Below are 18,880 nucleotides of genomic sequence, written 5' to 3' on the forward strand. Positions count from 1 at the left end.
GGCGTGGGGCAAATGTCCGAGCGGTGTCCTACAGCACCACACTTTACACATGCCGGCACAGTTCGCTTATATTCTCGGACGGGTGTAAGTTCCCCGTTGTAGTGGACGTATCGCGGGACCACCTTTCCCACAAATGTGATGAGCGCGATGGTTGATTTTCCGAGCCGGCGGATGCTGGCGATCTGGCCTCCTCGCCAGACAATTTGGGCAGTGAGCGTCGCGCTTGTTTCATCGTCGGCGATGCCCCCGATGATACCACGGCACACGTCTCCGGTAAGCTTTAAATTCCCGTGCACTGGTAGGGGGCCTTTACCAGTTGGCAAATTAAATTCGCCGATGAGGCGATCGGCGAGGTCTGGATTTCGTGTCCCTACAACAAGCAGATTCTGCTCCCATGCGGGTACAATGTCGAGAACATTGTCGGCAGCAGAAATGCCTAGGTGCGAGTTCAGTGCCTTGCCTAGCTCACCGCGTCGGAAGGTGTTCCTCAGGTCCGCGGTGACCCTGGGCTTGATGATGACAACATAGTCTTGAGGGTGCATCCGTGGCATAGGACGGGGCTTCCACGGGGCTTAAGAAACTGCTAAGTAAGCATCTATAAAAGAGTTATTGGTAATAAGTAAGGTAGAGAAATTCAGGGTGTTACAGGAAAGTAGATAATCGATTTTCTAATTTAGCGTTCAGGTATGAATAATAATCGCACATCAGTAAAACTTGCGTGGTAGAATTATCCTGCAGGCTGCTAAGGCCGGCTACTGGTAAGCTCTCTGAGGAGCAGTAAAACTTGACTAAGAAAGACAGAAGCACGAAGGTCTGCACCACACAAGCAAAGTATACCTGGCGGAGCTACCAAAACCAGTCAACATGTATATGATCTGCCCTCAGGAAGGATAATATGATGAGAATCTAGAAAGATCCAAATATAGTTGATTATTATTTTTCTAATTATTTATACAGGTAGGCTGTAAGCAGGCATAATATACCGACACAAATCATATATGCGAAAAAGAAATTAACCATTGCACAAGAAGCCTGCTTACCAAAATCGACGCGAGAAACCACAGAAATGAGGGTGGGGAAAAGAGGACAATTTTAGGGCCAGGGTGCAAATTGTGAGAGGCCCGGCCAGATTTCAAGGTCAGCATTGAGTTTGTTATACGCGAACACAGTTCCTGCGAACACGCCACAGCTTCCGTACATAAGTTAATTATTTATTTTATATACTAAAACTTAATTTAAACTCTTGACTCCCCTAATTATAGTTTATTGTTATTTAGATACATCCTATTCAACAGTTATAATAATCACTCATCCAATTGATAGCTGATCTTAGTTCCGTCGCGGTGGTTCAGTGGTTAGGCGGCTGGACTGCTGAACCCATGATTCGGAATGGAATCCCGGGTGAAGAGCAAGGCGCCCGTGTGCTGTGCGATGTCATTGTACCTTAAAGAACCCAAGGGGGTCAAAATTTCCAATCCAGTCCAGAACGATGTCTCTCATAGCCTTAGTAGCTTTGGGACGTTAAACCCCATAAAAAACAAAAAACAAAAACAGATGAGCGAGAGTTCGTGGGGGCACTTTTGACGACATGGACTAATGGCACGTACTGATGACAGACTATGTTTACGACAGCTGTAATCCTAGAAATGTTTCCGCATTAATAGGGTATCAGAAGCCGGGCACCTTCTCGAACAGACGATCTGGCCTCAACTCACGACGAAATTTGGCGGTCGCTACAAAAAAGCTTACAGTAGTCATTAAAGCAAACATAGCAACAGCTTGTCACGTATGTTGCTATGGTCTATAAAGCTGCAGGTAGCAAAGGAAGCGGTAGTTGTTGTTACGAGATTAAGCTGGTTCTCCTACCTAGCCTCATTAGCTATATCAAAGCACTGGCTTGTCACAGAACAGTAATTACACCGGTAGAACATGAATAGCAAAACAGCTATGGTTCTCTTATCCCAGATCCCGATGCTAAGTGAGAAAAATGTGACAGCTGAATGAGCGGCATTTCTCCGCGTGCTTACAGTTTGCGTGCGGGAGGAGGGGAATTGGAGGGTTAGGAAGGCTAATTGAGCTAGTTGCTAAGGATTTATACTGTAAGGACAGCGCAGAAAGACGACCTTTAGGAAAAGGACACACAAGGCGCTTACTATCAACTAAATTTTATTGAAAAAAAAACGTATTTCTTTTTAAAGGGTCGCTCTGCTACAAGTCGCACTTAAACAACACATATCTCTGGTCAATCAACTATCAATATGTGCGGCCAATAAACTTGAATTCTTTTTATGCAAAGTCAATGTGGTGCTGCTAACGCATGAGTCCCCCGCTTGTTTTGATATGCCTCTGCCAGCTCTCGGGTTATTTTTTCCTCTATGCCTGAATAGCACTAGTACCCTACCAAGAAATGGCGAACACCCATGGCATGAACTGCAGTGCTCGGCGAGGTTTCTGAAGGGCAGGCATAGGAGAAAACAATAATGCTCCCGTAATCTCTTATTAAGGCATCTCCCCGTTTGACCTACGTGCGCTCTTCCGCTATTCAGCGGAATGCTGTAAACAACGCCTACGGCGCATTCGAAATGCTTGAACTTGTGCCGAATGCCCCAGCCGCCCTTGCCTTGTGACTAAGCTCTACTTTGGGCCCATGCGCAGATGTGGCCAAGCTTCTTTGGCACTGAAGCCACAACTTGTACCCCGTACCTCAGTCCCACCTTCATCAAACGATGAGTCATTCGGTGGACGTATGGCACCACCACATAATTTTGTTTATTTTTTTGGTTGAGGGTCAACGGTGCCTACCTGATCTTTCCTGGAACTCTTAAGCAAACCTTCGCTTACTGAAACCAAGACAGAAAGCGGAAAGCCAGCGCTTATCAATCTTGCCACCTGGTTATAAAAGCTGCTTTCGATTGTATGAAAGCAAGACATCGAAAAGGCCGATTCTAAGCATGTGGCCGCAATACCTCTTTTCACAATTTTTCAGTGAGCAGACCTGTAGTCGAGCAAAGGTTTGGCAGTATGCGGATCATAGGTACAACACACGTGGTCCATCAGAAACCTCCACACAGGTCCAAAAAGCGCGATTCATTTCCCTGCGGCTGTGCCAACGTGAAGAAAAGTCTCAATGCGCAATCCTCAAAATCTTTTCATACATCATCGTGAATACGAGGTCTCACACTTTCTTCGACAATCACAAGGTAATCGTCCGCAAAACGAAACACGCGCGCTGTTATCTCTCTGAGTTTGGCTTGTATACGGCGGTCAACTTTTCTGAGCAAAAATGTCGCTCAAGCAGGACGCCACACAGGAACCGATCCAAACACCCCCTTTCTGTACAAACGTGCCACCACGCCAAGACACAAATGTCGATTTTAGGCAAAAGCCCAGTAACTCAAGAAAAGACTCAACTTATATGCCACACTGGCTGGGGGGTGTACGCGCGCGTTTGGGTGCGAGGGTGTGTGATGCAATAATTTTGAGCATTTGGAAACAGAGAAAATTAAGAAAATTCTTAAGTTCCATCTACAGTAGACGAGATAAACACTGTATTTTCATTCCTTAGTGTTTCCATTTTGTTAAGTTATATAAATCAATATTACTTAGAATCAGGGCACATCCCAAGCATATGTTAGTAAGTAATAACCAGCCCAGAGCGTTCACTGGTGCGTCGCTAACAGGCTGGGTAGCATCATGTGACCCTTCGTGGCCAATGCATTGATTGCTCGCCTGGCTAGCAGATGGTCTGGGTTCGAAACTCAGTGACGACAAGTTGTATTTATTCAATTGCTTTATTTTTCGAATAATCTCAATAAGAGGTGCCTGGTCGCCAATTTTGTCAACATTTGGCCCCTCCCTAAATACGGTGGTTATATTTGAATGTGGTGGTTTGAGATTCTGATCTAAAGTTATGGGCTTGTAACGCCATGACCCCGTCGGCCAGTCATCATGTTTCCCTACCAGCGCCTACGGCGGCGGCCGCTTTTCGGCGGAAAGACCTGCATATGCTATCGCGTAAAATCTACACATTTAGTGTGAGAAGGGCTTGTCGCCATTGAGGAGTGTGAGCAGCGTATTTGTGGCCGCCGCTTCCGCACTTCGTACAAACATGAATGATGGGAATGAATCGCTAAATGCATATGATCCTGGCCATCAACGGACAACTACGAGGTGCCGAAACAAGTTCCAGGAATCAAGTAAACGAGAAATCAGTGTCATTCCACACAAACATTGCTAACTCACTGGCCGCTCAAAGATAGCGCTTCTTCTTGATATCTGACCTGTAATCCTAGCACCATACTCAGCGCCAGTGAGTTTCATTCACAGTTAATATCCTTAATTTCAAACGCTCTACTGCACAGACATTAAGTACAGCTTAAAGCATGATAGTACGAAAATATTCTAATAAAGGGCTAGACTATTACAACAATTCTTGTATTGTATAAACGGACGCTTATTAGCAATGCGGTAAACAGCAACCAGGCCAGAAGCGCTTTAGGAATTGTGGATTTTAGCGCACTCTACCGACAAAAAGATGTCCAAGAAGATAGCTGCTGAGTGTTTGACAACCTGGCCACTTCTGTTTCTTTGCTACAATCGCTACACAGATCCTTACAAGGACAATTGGCATATTTTAGAGTTTTTTTCTCTCTTTAGAAAAGTTGTTTCTCGAATAACGGGCGAAATATTTTACAGTACTGAATGACCTTGCAAGCGGGTTTTTACTTATTTACTGCCGTGTATATTCTATACCATTCCTCCGGTAAAGCCATTGCTTAATACTATACGATTCAATCAGTAATCGTCGTTCCTACAAGTGTGCACACATCAGCGTCGTATTGTGGACGCTGCTGGACGGCGTGGGCTGGATCAGAAGTCATGCGGCCTCACGATCATGCTTCATTCCGACCATTCAGCACATGACAAAGGTAACATAAATGACTTCTCCTTCACTAGTATTACCTAAACAACAGGCTAAATTCTGCGTTTATGTGAAATACTTTTATTGCAAAATCCAACGCTGCCACCTCTGAAGTCGAAAAGTTCTGTACTTTTCCGATTTATTGAGGTTTCAAAGTACTGAGCCCAAAAAATATACGCCTTACATCATAGAACCAATGTAATGTTCTTGCAGTCTAGTTGGTGTGTTTAGAGAAAGATCAAAGCTACCAAAAAAGGGCGAGGAAAAGGAAAAATGGAAACCTTACACTTCCTTTGTACTTCGTCATCACTGCGCAATATAATGCATCCTTACACAATTTTCACCTCACGAGTCATGTATAATTGTGCTAGCTTGCTGCATGATATATTTACAAAATGGCGCCATATGCATAAATATTTTATTCAAAACAAGAATAAAATACAATTTTAATGACGAAATCTACTTGTGCAATGCATGAAGTATGCGAAAGTACAATACAAGGATGCCCCGCATATGATTTCACGGAACCATATTTTTCGCGGCAGCTCTTTTCGAACTACAATGCCGTTTCGTAGCATTAAAAGCTGCGTTCATTTTATACATTGAATACTTTTTAACCGAAATAAAAACATTGGCCCAATCCCAAGAATAAGAAAGTGAATGGAGTACTTTTAGAAAGAAATCGTCGTTTATTTTGTCTTCGGAGCATATAGTGCCCAATTTGCCAACGCAATTAAAGTGCACTGGTTGCCACGGCGCATCTACGACATTTTTCAAAATAAAACTTTGCATGTTTCAAAAAGCGAGCGTCCGGTATATTGTAATGTTAAGAGATCTTCGTTTATATTTTCATGTACTCTCAAGCTAACCAGACCACCAAGCTTTCTGAAAGTAGCAGCAATCTTCTTACCAAAGGAAATACAAAAAGAAGGCTCGCAGTCTGTTTAGAGGGTATTTGTAGCATAAGAGTTTTGTCAACAATGATCATGAGTGTTGTATTTTTCAATTTCAACATGATGCAGCCGTTATACAATCCGCATTTCTTTTTAACATTACCCCTTTCCTCTTCAACACATGGGTTCCTTCATTTGTGTCTGTTTTCTCTAACAAATACTACTGGAAACACTGACATATGTGTTGCCGCCTGTTTATTTGTTTCTCAATACTGCAGGTAACATTGTCAACAACTTGACGCGCCAGTAAAACAACGGATCTACTACAAAACCCGCAGCAACCTGGAGACGCCCTGCCGACTATTCTGCCGTATTGGAAATCGACGAGGCTTTCCCTCGGTCGCAGCGCCAGCTTGATTATCTGTGCGGTCAGCTCCACAGGCTACCTTTCGTCTAGATAGATTACGCTGCCAACGACAAGAAGTGATAGCAACAGGATACAACCCCAGAAACGGAAGAACGTTGTCCGAAGCATCACTGAGGTATCATCATCGTTCTTTCGTCATATCCGAGAAACACTGTAATCTTCCGCTCCTGCTGAAACACATAGCTGGCATATTGCACCAAAATTGATCCCTGCAGCAGCAGACAATTTTCCTGAGCAATTTTCTGAACCGTCAGCAGCCTCAACCAGCCCGAATCCCTCCTCATCCTCTACTGCCGACAGAACACAATATTTAATTTAGCTTCCCTTCATGTACAATATATCCGGCTGCGGAGGAACCTGAATAGCTTCAGCACATGCTTCTCGCCGCCACATGCTGCCCGAGGGGTCCGAACCACTGTCACAGCAGCTCCCTCGTGGGCATATGGCTGTTTTTCGTGAACTCAATAGCGATTATTATTAGATCAGATTATTATTTCACGTCGATCTACGCTGAGAAAATCAACCTATGATTTCCATCGGGTCAGGGACTGTTAGGTCGTTTTGTTGGTTTCTCGTTACGGAGACCCTACCTTTTCCTGCATTTGTATGCGGACCACGCTTAATGTGTTCTGCAGCTATGTTCTGCTTGAATGTCAGCTAGCAGGTTGTGACATTGCCAATGCCGCTGAAATGTTGCTCTGTTTTCGCATGTAGCTCAGCCCTTTAACTGGCCCGGCTGATTTCCTAAAGACTAGACGTCTGACATTGTGTAGCTGTTCTACAGAAGATGCTTCTTATGTGAATAAATAATTTCACATGTGCTCAGGCAGATCTTGTTCATTCGCAGTTTCTAAGACCAAAGGTAACAATAGCACCTTATCTTCTATCGAGCCTCCACGGAATAAAAACTGACTGCCCAGCTACATTTTATTTCTGTAACAAATTTTAAAGCTCAGCTCTTATTTATTTTGATTTTGCGTTTTTTTATAGTGGCTTTGACCCTAGATTACCATCGAGATCAAAGTGTTCTGTCTGAAGAAGAGAAGGGCTTAAGACGGTTGCACTCATTGGCTTTTGTGTGACAAGCTAGACGTTTTGCCAAGTTATTTACTGTAGAAAAGTAGAATATCCGCTGTATAGTCCAATAACTGACAGGATAGCTAATAGACTAGACTAACAGATTGAGGCAGATATTGCGAGGTGTTGTGTCACCAGTCGAGACAATTATATGTTGTTTCAGTGTCCGATGCTCGCGCCAAGCGAAAGGAGTAATCAATTTAGTTTTCAACACAATGTTCGAGACATTCGCCTCCAGCTCGAAGTATTCTACTCAAAGCTGGACTTCTTGAGCCTTTATTTTTATCGCTGACATGGAAGTCTACCACCGTGTTTTTGTGCAACTGCGAGCCTGCACATTACACTCACACAACCACTCTTTCTGCGCTGACGTAACGTCTACCTAACCGTCCGCCGTGCAATGTAGCAACTCGCGCTTTTCTGTTGAATAGTTTATCTCTTTTTATGCTGATAGCTGCGTCTTTTGTCCTGCAGATAAAAATATGTGCAACAACTTTCGTAACAATGGCCAATCAGTTGCTTCCTCCGCCTCTACCTCTAATTGTACCTCGTTACTGTTCATCGAACATAAGATTGGCTTTCGACATATCAGGTGCCACAGCACGCTGTCTTAGGCTGACTGATGTAACGATAATCTGCCATTAAGTGGCGAAAAGCTTGACGACAGCAAAGTCCCTTTGTTGGGCGAAATCAGGTTATCTGCTGCACATGTGAAGTGGCCAAGCCGCATTGAATCCCTTTATCATGCCATTGTCAGTTATCGCCGGAATTATTCTGACGCTGCCCAACTTGATTGGCTGCAATTAAGCCCGCAGAAGCCAGCAAGAACAACGAGACAGAGCGTATGTCAAATCCAAAGCTCAGCTGGTGACTATCGAAGGTGGTAAGTTCGAGGCTTATGATCGACTTTAAGCTCATTAGAACCTTTAGAAAAGATGACATTTGTCTCTTTTCACCTGAACATATAAAGGCAAAAGCAAGATCAGGTTACGTAAGATATTGTAAATCTGCCTGCGTCATCTATTATAAATTAGGAAGTTTCTACATATTAATTTGCATATTACTGGCATATGAGGCTGCAGACAGACAGTTTGTCAAAAGATATAAAATCACCTTTCGATTGCACTCTTCGGTCTCTCCAGGAAGGCACTTTGCATTGTGTGCCGTCCTTTTGAATATATCAACCAAACCACGGAGCCCTGTTGTAAGCTTATCGGGCTCGTTACATGCCTTTTTATGCAGACAACCATGAAGGGATTGTATGCTGCCTTTGCCCTCCTGCTGCTGACGGTCCTCGTCGCTGAAGCGTCGGGTAAGTACAGATTGAATTCTAAGCATTATGTTTCAAGTGGCGTTTCTAGCACAGCCACACAAAGCGCAGGCACTAGGCGGCTTCTCATAAAGTTAGGTTTGCTTATTTTCAATACCGGGAAAGTATGAACATGTGTAATCGCGAAAGACACCATCTGGGACCTCAGTTAATGTCAACATAACACTGCACTTTGCAGTTTCTCGCGTAGCTTGGGCTGACCGCAGACATAAAAGCTGAAAGCCGGCGCAGAAAGAACAAACGATGAAAGAGAAGAGCTCGCGCCGATAGTGCCTCATAGCGTCGTGCAATGTCATCCTTGAAGTCAGAGACATTGTCACCACCATCGCTCTTTGGCCAACCGTCTCAGCGTGAGATGAGGGCATGCGAAAATATTTCTCATGTAGGGTCTTTAAGACTTATTTCTCTCTATTTCTCTATGAATCTGGCCGGTTCGAAGCTTGATTTTATTTCGGCATTCAAACACCTAATTACCCCTGTGCTGTGCACGCCCTTATGTACAAGTGGAGCTTATGTATGGCACTAATGTATATATATATATATATATATATATATATATATATATATATATATATATATATATATATATATATATATATATATATATATATATATATATATATATATATATATATATATTGCTACGAGGATGACGAAGAGGGCAGTGGCGCGGGGCGGAGCGCTCGCGCCAGGCCCAATGGCCATTAAAAGCATATTTCATCGTCATGTCATCACGTCGTTCTGTTTCTGTTGTGTCGCCGTGTTCCATCGCTTGTCATGCCACCACCGTAACAATATATATAAAAAAATATACAGCGAGGTATGCGCGACGTTTGGACTGGGGGACCGATCTTTTTACAAGAGTAATTTTTCTTCTCTGCTGCTTTCCTTATTATAGGGCTTGGGTCGTGGCGGAGGGGCTTGCGAAACTCGATGAAGTCGTGAGCTCTGCTGTGTAGGGCCATCCAAGATAGACAGGTCACGGCAGAGAGTTCTGACAAAATGTGATTCACTGGAGAAGGTAATGGCAACCCACACCAGTATTTCCTGCCCTATGGCCAGTCACAATATAGGGTCACGAAGAGTGAGACACGACTGAACGACTGAACTGAACTGAAGCGAAAAGAGTCTAGAATTAAAAACTAAAAAGTGAAAATTGAATGCCACTAAGAAGAAAGAGTGTAGAAGCTTTTGGAAGGCTGGAGATTGAGAGGAGCATGCTCCACGCTTCTCGCAGTTTCCAGCAGTGAATATATTATATCTCTCTGTGTGTGTGTGTGTTATCTGCGTATGCTGATTTGAGGGATCCTTTTAAGAAACTTGAACGCAGCAAAGACTTCAATTAACCCCTCATCAAGGAAACACTTAAGGTGGTGGTGATGAAAACGTTTATGGGTTCTTGAGCCTTAGAATTACAGCCTGAACTGATTGGTCGGCTCGATATCGCGCACAGTGGCCGAGAGCTTGTGGATCTCAGCGGCACTTAGAGCGCAGCCCATCAGCCTTTTTTTTGTTCAGCCGGGTCCGAGCTGGGGGGGGGGGGGGGGACACCGCAATCTCCCACCGTTTTATGTCTGTTAGTTGCCGATTTTTTGGTGATAATGCTCAGACCAAATGTAGAGGACATGGTGAAAGTCTGCATTGGGTGCCCCGCAGAGGTTGAATACAGGGGAGAAAAGGCCGGAGTGAATATGCACGGGCAAGCATGGTTGAAGATATAAATGTACGGGACTAGACCTGGCGCCTGACCACCTGCTCGAGTTTAGAGAGGTTCATGTGGGGGCGGATACTGGAGTTGTTTCTACCTATAGTGGACAGTATTTTCGTTATTCGTTATAGGTAACCAGGCGTTCACGTGCACTTCTTGGGTCAGTAGCTGGCCCTGCTCGGTTGACGTGCGCTCGAGTTGTGCTGTGGACAGCTTCATTCCCAGGGTTGCCTGCATGAGCAGGTACCCATATAAGTTCAACTGATCGGGTCACAGGTTGAATAGAACTCAGAATTTTGAAAGTAGGAGTGTAAATCCTGCCTCGTTCAAAATTGCGGATTGCTGTTTTTGAATCATTAAATATTAGTGTCGCAGTGGTCGAGGAGATTGTCAAGGCGATTCCGACTTCCTTTGCCTCTAACAATGACGGAGCTTTAATCGAAACCAGGAACAATAGAGTGAAGTGTGTCGGAAACCACGCTCAAGGAAAAGGTTTGATGAGTATCATATTCTGCGGCGTCCACATAGGCTGCCCTGGTATCTGCGCGATAGTGTTTGTGCAGCGCCTTAGCTCTGGCTTCTCGCCGAGCTAAGGTGGTGGACCGGGCGGACGTTATTGGAGAGTGGATGGATTTTTAAAAGAGACCAAATTGCTCCCTGGGTGGAGTGCATGGGTGTGAAGGAGCTTATAGGGTTGAGGCCTGAGGGAAGAAAGAATATGCCTTCCCGCTGTGGTGCATGATAGGGGCTAGAACTGCACTTGTAAGGGAATGACGCGGCAGCTTTATTGGTTCCCGTTTGTGGCTCATCTTGTGAATTCTGCTCCCTGCAAATGCACTTTGCTACTAATTTCACCACTAATCCGGTATTTGTATTTCCTTATACATACTCGTTTACCATACAGTCGTAAGCTACATCGCTATGCCACCAAGTGAAGGCCTAATACCCATATGAATTTCCCCATATAAATGGGGACGTTTCTATGTCGCAAGAGGGCAAGGTACCTGTCTCGGGGTTTAACAGGCCCAAAACCATTCGATTCCCATTGCATACTCTATATAAAAGGAGCAGCCAGGTCTTGTTTCTCTTGCCGCCTGCATTATATCACGTAATCTCGGGATGTCAAGCGATATCACACAACTGTTCAGCCAATTAGGCCCTGTCATACTTGAGTTTTCTAGCTGACAATGCCGACAATGATGAAGTCGACGCCAGAGCTTTAGCGAAAAGGGGAGTTAACGCGATATTAACATTATATACGTTATATCAGGCTACATCATGCACCTGTAGCCCATGTCACATTTTTCTTGTTAAAACAGAAAATAAGGTCCCGTAGTTTCTCTAATCTGACTAAAGACACGACGTACTTAAAGAATATAGGCGATTCATCCATCACCGTGGCTTATTTTGTAGGCTGCTGGTCCTCTGGTCAGGATGACGCAGGTTACTCTCCTGCTGTAGTGGCATGGCGCGGCGTGCAGTACCTGTTAGAGAACCAAAATGGTGGAAACTATCCGCAGCCATTCACTTTGGTTTAATAGTATGTGTCTCTTCGCGAAGTTAAACCCAACGAACTGAGCAAGTGACCAACCAGATATGATCATCAAGACTTGCACTGCTTTGGAAGGACAAATCAATAAATGCACTGAAATCCATCACCAAGCTTAAATGTATTAAATAGGCACTTCCACATTTTCCGTGGTCGAGTGCTGTTCAGGTAGCGGAAAAGCTCGTTTTAGACCGCAGCGGTTTTTTATTGTTGGTGAGTTAAGTAGCAACGGCGGCGTTGGTGGCCGGAAACCATGTTAATGGAATGAAGGATTACGTTGCGCGCTCCTAGTTCCTAATTATACTTTCGCTTACGAAGACGAGAAAGGCAAAAACGCTCGCACTCTAAAACACTTCACCCTCTCTCTACTATCAACTTCCTATCTGCATATAAAAAGAAGGAAAGCTTCGAGCCTTAGTAAGCGCTCTAATCACTCAATGTTGAATTAGGAGATGGAACTCCTACCGCCTGAAAAGAAAAGGATTTTTCCTTTTCTGTCGCAGTTTAATGACAGCGGCACTCTTAATGGCCTGTAGAGAAAAGTACAGAAACGTTTCTGTTTTCACAACGGAATTTCTGTGCGGCTTTTTTTACTTGTTTTGATGAAAAAAAAAAGTGTCCTAAGCAACATCATTTTTTTTTGTAATTTCGAAATAAAGGTACTATGGAACTGCAGATTGGAGAAGAACATTACGAAAGCTACAGAACTACAAAAAAGCATTATAAAAAAGTCTGATGTCACAACAGAATTGCTACATATTTCCTCGTATTTAACGCGAGAGCGTTAAAAGACGCTTGGGAACTCCGGCGTCGGAATCGGGGTTGATGTTGGGAGGGGGGGGGGGCGCCGTCACTGTGAACGACAATTCACGAGTGTAGCGTTGGCAGGTACTAGTAGGTGGCAGCTGACGTGACCGAGCATCGATTCTTCGACGGGTTGTGCAATGCAACGAGACCACATGATGTTAGAAAGTTCACAGGAGCTGCCAACTCAGGCTGCTTTTTTGAGGTGGGAAGCCCGAATGACAATCAAGCTTCCAGTGCTCTTGTAGACCGAGTCAGACTCTCCGCTCCTAGGTCATGCTGGCCCACTGACACGGATGGGTTACAGCGGAGTTTATATTTCGGGTGGTTGCCTACCACATATAGCTATATAAAGTGGTAGCTTAGTAGCTAAAGCCTATCGAATCATTGTTGAGCTTAAGTGTCTTCTATAATTGTTAACACAGTTTCGTAGCTTTTCAACTGTGTGAGCATATACACCCTAACGCATTTGCGCGTAGAAAGCACATGCTTAGCATGAACCCTGACATGGCGACTATGCCAGTCGCCCCCAAATCTCTGCCGCCGAGTATAAAGCAGCGACAGCGTCTGCAAATTAGGCCAAATATTAAAACAAATATAATAACTTTACCGTCTAGCATCACCTCTGCAATTTCGCATTGCAGAGGTGATTTCGCCGAGTATAACATTTTCTCTATGAACGTTGCTGAATATACAGATAACGGTAGTGCCAGGTCGCATTTCTCAGGACTTCCAACGATTGTCAGGCTCATTTCCCAACAACGGGTCTCCTGTCAACTTTCAGGCCGCACCTGCCCTGACATAGAGTGCCCCGCTGGAACGAAAGCGGCATGCATCCTTGAAGCCAATGAATGCAACTGCAAATGTGGTAAGTATCCGAAGCTTACGGACTATATAAAAGAACTTATAGCGGACAAGAACGCGACATTTATATTTCCGTTCAGGCAGTTGAAATACCTATTAAATATTCTTGTTCTGAACAACAAAATATCTAACTTCTGTACACAGTCTCAAGACGCTTGTGCGAATGCTGTTTAATTCTTCATTCACAAAACATATCCATCGCTTTAATTCGCATCGATCACATGGTTAAATGCGCTTAAGCATTCCTACTGAAAGCAAGAAACAAATACAAATAAGCGGAAATTACGAGGCGCTGATGTGTTTTTTCTCTTGGTCTCCTGCCCATGCTCTACGTCCATATTAAAAATGCGATCAAAAAGACTCCGACGTGCTAAGCGTTTGCGCTAAGAAGCAAAGCTCTCATGGTGGTGGCATTAAATGTTTTGTCAAGGTTTAGTAAAGTGTCCTTAGCATATTAGTATGGTGATCAGATAACGGGCATAAATGAGGTAATGAGTTCTGTTTACTATTTCTTCGCTTTTCCAGTCATCGCTGCTGACGCCTGTGCTGCGCTGGAGCTCTCCTGCCCGGAAGGAACTTCACGCAAGTGCAGCTCTACGCACAAGGCATGCGTATGCCAGTGCGGTGAGTATAGTTGTACTTCAATTTTCACACCAATTTCACGCCTGCTCGCAGCACACCATTTGTTTTTTATCTCGATTTCCTGCATGAAGGTAACCAAACGCGATTTTCTTATATAGATAACTTTCGGGTGTATTTATTTCTTTATTTGATCGCATTGAAATCTATCCAAAGGTGACATCCTGACTTACCGTCAAAGTACCTGCCATCATTAGTCCTCGTATAACAAAAACTGATACTCCCAATGCTTTGTTTTTGCCAATGTTAACTGATCTTAATGTCTGAGAACCATATGGCGATATGCGCAAAAGCCAGCACACATGTCTGTGTAGTATAACGTGCGCACGTAATATTGCCCGGCGAATTAAGAAACATTTCGGACAACCTGAAGCAGAAAACACAACCGTTCTGCGCTCAATGAAGCGTGATGGTTTGTAGAGACCGTTACACGTAACTTTAACGTTTCTGCAGTCAGTCAGCACGCGCTTAAATGTTACGTTTCACGTATTTGCCAGTCAGCTGATGGTAAGCGTAAAATTATTCATGCCGTGAACATAAATATTGTGATAAATTATAGGGCACGATAACAGTGTAAAGATGAACCAAAAGTGACGGACAGGCTTTGCGGTATTAAAGGCTCACTGCTACATTTATTTACAATTATTTATATATTTTTTCAATGACGTTTGATTGTTTGTGTCTTACACGTGGTATGAGCCACCTAATTTGTCTTCTCTGTTTCTTTTTTTACAGATTTCTATGAATAGCAAGGAGCTTGTCAGAAATGGTTTTACGAGCTCTCTACCCTGCAGCTCATAACAATGGATGCTCATATGTCACTTTTGTGAAAATGTGCGCAGCATCGCGTTTCCTGCAATAAAGATTCCTCCGCACTGCCAATAATTCTAGACAATGCATGATATGAATGAAGTCATCACTAGGAAATAAAAAGAAATATTCACTTTCCCGAGAACGAGAAGGAAATATTAGACTATGCTGCCGATTTAGATTAAAACTGCAGCTGAAGCATGAACGTTTTCTTATGTTTTAAAGAACCCGAATTGAGAATGTGACATAGATTCAAGTAGTGAGCTAAGGCGTCAGTGCACAAACCTATACTTAATTAGTATAGTCAATGAAAAACAAATTTGTCCAAAAGTTTACAAACGCAGCATGTTCTGGAAGGAAGCCAGAATATTTGAAAATCTTTAAAAAGTATTCAACAAAAATACAGACTGAAGAAACGGTGCTGAAGTTGCATCCACAACCTACACTTACAACGCTTTTCTTAACAAAGAACAACAAAAAAGAAGACGCTGTACAATGATTATAAGCAAAGTACCCACATTTCAGCTCTTCTGCACAAAAGAAACTGATAACAGCGAGACATACTTCTGATGCTTACTACGAATGCATGCCATAAAAAAATGAAATACGTGGGCCCTTTAAATGAAATTCGCGTCAAATAAAGACATCTGCATCGAGTGTAGCGGCTGCCATTCGATCCCGCATCACAGAAATCGAGAGTCTTAACCACTGCACCCGCACGGCGGGCCAGAAGGGCAATCTTGACCAAGAGTCACCGAGAGTGTGCTGATATATTCACATTTATGCCTCAAATTTTGGCGGCTTGAACTATTTCATATGTCAGCTTATTCTGGCAGTTTTTTAAACATTGGTCTAATCGATCATCGGTCGGCATGGCTTATTGTGGTCCCAATGTCGGTAGCAAACCGGTACCTTCCTGACAGAGGTCAGTGATGAATCATTTGTATGCGTTATTGGCATTTATTGATACATTGACCTGCTAGACCAGTCTTTACCTTGCAGCAAGGTAATGGTATTGAGTAGACAACGCCTTCCATGCATGCCTTTAAGGCTTTCTGTGCCGCTTGGTGCATCAGGCATATAGCTTTTTTATTTACGAATCGGCATGTCTGCAATAGGAGCTGAGATCCAGAGAGACTTCTACTTCTGTTTGCTTGCCAGGTTTTTTTGAGGTTGTATAAAAAGGTGGTAGGTTGTGTAAAATATACAGTTTGGTGCATGCATGGCGGAAAAGCAACTTTCTTGTTTTGTTCGCACGCTTCAGCGCACAGGTCACCTTTTCGTGCTTGGTACTACTTTTTAACATTTTTCTGCGAAAGAAGAGACAATTTGCGGCGGGTATCCAGATTATGCAAGCCTCCACAGCTGGTTTAAAAAGCTTGGGTGCAGCATGTCACTACATGGCTATAGAAGTCAATAATAAATGTAGAAGTCAATAATAAATGTAATAAATGTAGAAGAAGTATCTTCCTGCTAAGGTGGCTTCATCGCTCCTCTGAAAATTCTTGCCGTTCCTGTAAGCACCTGTCCTGTCTCCAGAGAAGTGGATCTTCTATTTCCGAGGAAGCTCCAGACGTCCTCTCCGCGTCAGGTTGCGAGACCTCCGGCGCATGCTACTCATGCATGATTGCAGCTCAGGTCGGCACGGAGGCTAGGCGTAGTGCTGCCGCTGCCACGCTGGCAGAGGCAGCTTCGCCGGAGTTGCTCGCTGCAACTCCTGCCCTGCCGTCGATACCTATACCTGACCATCGGCCTCAGGTCCAGCTTGGTGCTCCCGGTTCTTCAGCACCAGCGCCCATTCAGCCTTTCCAAAATGGACAACAGCCCGTAAGTGAACTGTTCTCTGGGCGGAGCACGGCTATGGCCACTCAGCTAACACGACGAGATGCACATCCAACAGTGCGTCCTGAGGAGACAAGCTCTTCAATGGACCTATCGGCTCCACCATCCGTATCAACGAGCACCCGTGCGCCTCACAAGCGTCCTTCGGAAGATAATCAACCGAATTCGTCCTCGGCAAGTGGTGGCTATCAAGGAAAGCGCTCCTGTTTAACTATCGAAAACCAGCTTGCACCTACACCGGGATCGTCATCTTATAAAGTGGCGATTAAATCTCTAGCCAACAAAAGCCTCACCGATATACCAAACAGGATCATTCAGGCCAACTTGGACGCGTGTCTCGGAACCAGAGGTTTTCGGGGCTTCACTGCAAGGAAGAAGTCAAACACTATAGCTGTGTGGCTCCCGACACTTACTGCGGTGGAACGTGTCCAAACGCTTAGTTATATTTCAGTCACAAGTGAGATCTCAGTGCCTGTGCAAGTGTATCTAGTTGAAGGCTCCGACTTGCAGCGTTGCGTTGTTTACAACGTCGACATAAACGAAGATCAAACCACCCTTCAACGTGAGCTGTACTGCCCAACGCACCGAGTCATACAGGCCCGACACATAGGAAAGGGGCGTTCCTGCATGATCACCTTGCAAGGCCCTCCGACACTCCCAGCTTGTCTGTACTACTACGGCTGCATATTAAGGCCACGGCCGTATAAACCGAGTGTGGTTTACTGTTATAACTGTTTTCGGGCAGGGCACATGCGCAAATCTTGCCCCTTTGCTACTGCTGATGAAGGTGCGTCTGAAGGAAAAGTTACGTACCGATGCGGCCTCTGCAAATCGGATGACCACGAGATAACATCTCCAAGTTGTCCGACAAAGCAAAAGGCAACGCAGAAGGCTCGTCTTCGGAACACTAAGCGTTGGCCAATAGAGGACATGTCACCGGTGCGGACATCCAATCGCTTTGCAGCTCTTCAGTGGAATGATGACGAGTGGCCAGAGCTTCCTGAGCCCGCTTCGAATGCACCTCCAGCTAAGACAAAGTCTAATGATACGGTGCTCAAGAAACGCCGTCGACAACAGCCAATACAGCAGTGTACTGATCTACCAGACGACGATATGGCTGTAGTGGATGAGCAAATCAATCGTCTCTTAGCAGAGGTCTCAAAGCTCCGACAACACCGCGAAATGCTTGCTCGACGTCGGCGAGTTGCAGAAGTAACCGCCAAATCTAGTAATTGTCCAACACAACCGCCTTCATTCCGCACAACAGGGCCATTTGCTGCCTCTTCCCAGTGTACCACAACGCCCAATGATAACTCTGCAACATCGCTGCTCCGCTATATGGTCAACCAGTTATCCAACCTGACATCTGTGATACTACAGCGCTTGGACTAGCACACAAAAATGGCGAAATCCGGTCGTCCTGGTGTACTACAGTGGAACTGTAGAGGCATTTCCACGAAGGTTGCCGAGCTCAGGACCCGACTGCGATTTAACAAGCTTCGGGTGTGGGCTATGTTACTTCAGGAAACGAACGCCTTACCATCTATTCCTGGCTTCAGCGGCTACGTGTCTCCTTCAATGACCGACCGTCGCGTGCAGACTGCTTCTCCCCCGGGAAAGGCGGCGATATATGTTGAAACGAGTATTCCTCATGTACGCCTTTCTCTCGAAAACTGGTGCACATCATACCAAGAGGTAGTAGCAGTTGCTGCGAAATTTCTGAAAGGAACCGTTGTTCTTGTTTCTTATTACGTTAGACCAGCTGGAGGCGCTTCTTCCCGTATTAATCTTGGCTGGTTATTAAGTGTTCGTCGGCAATACCCCGGGTGTCCAATTTTAGTCGGAGGCGACTTTAACGCCCCTCACCCAGATTGGGGGTATCCGACTGCAAGCCCTCGTGGTAGGCGTGTGCGGGACGCCTTCACTGATGCCCTGTTTGTTCTGCTTAATCACCCTGGAACAGCAACACGGCCTGTGCGTCACATACATAGTGCTGCCTATGCTCCAGACTTGACG

At 44.8% G+C, this 18,880-nt stretch overlaps 1 long non-coding RNA gene across 1 annotated transcript; it reads left to right on the top strand.

Moving 5' to 3' along the window:
- The first annotated feature begins 8,083 nt into the window (after positions 1 to 8,083).
- LOC146176675 (uncharacterized) lies at positions 8,084 to 15,097 on the top strand. Its single transcript, XR_014701194.1, has 5 exons — positions 8,084 to 8,201; positions 8,561 to 8,630; positions 13,494 to 13,577; positions 14,099 to 14,197; positions 14,948 to 15,097. It is a non-coding gene; the product is annotated as an uncharacterized LOC146176675 (long non-coding RNA).
- The last annotated feature ends 3,783 nt before the right edge of the window (positions 15,098 to 18,880 follow it).

Source organism: Amblyomma maculatum, chromosome 10 (assembly GCF_055883805.1).
Source record: "Amblyomma maculatum isolate TAMU_Amacu chromosome 10, ASM5588380v1, whole genome shotgun sequence".
Lineage (NCBI taxonomy): Eukaryota > Metazoa > Arthropoda > Arachnida > Ixodida > Ixodidae > Amblyomma > Amblyomma maculatum.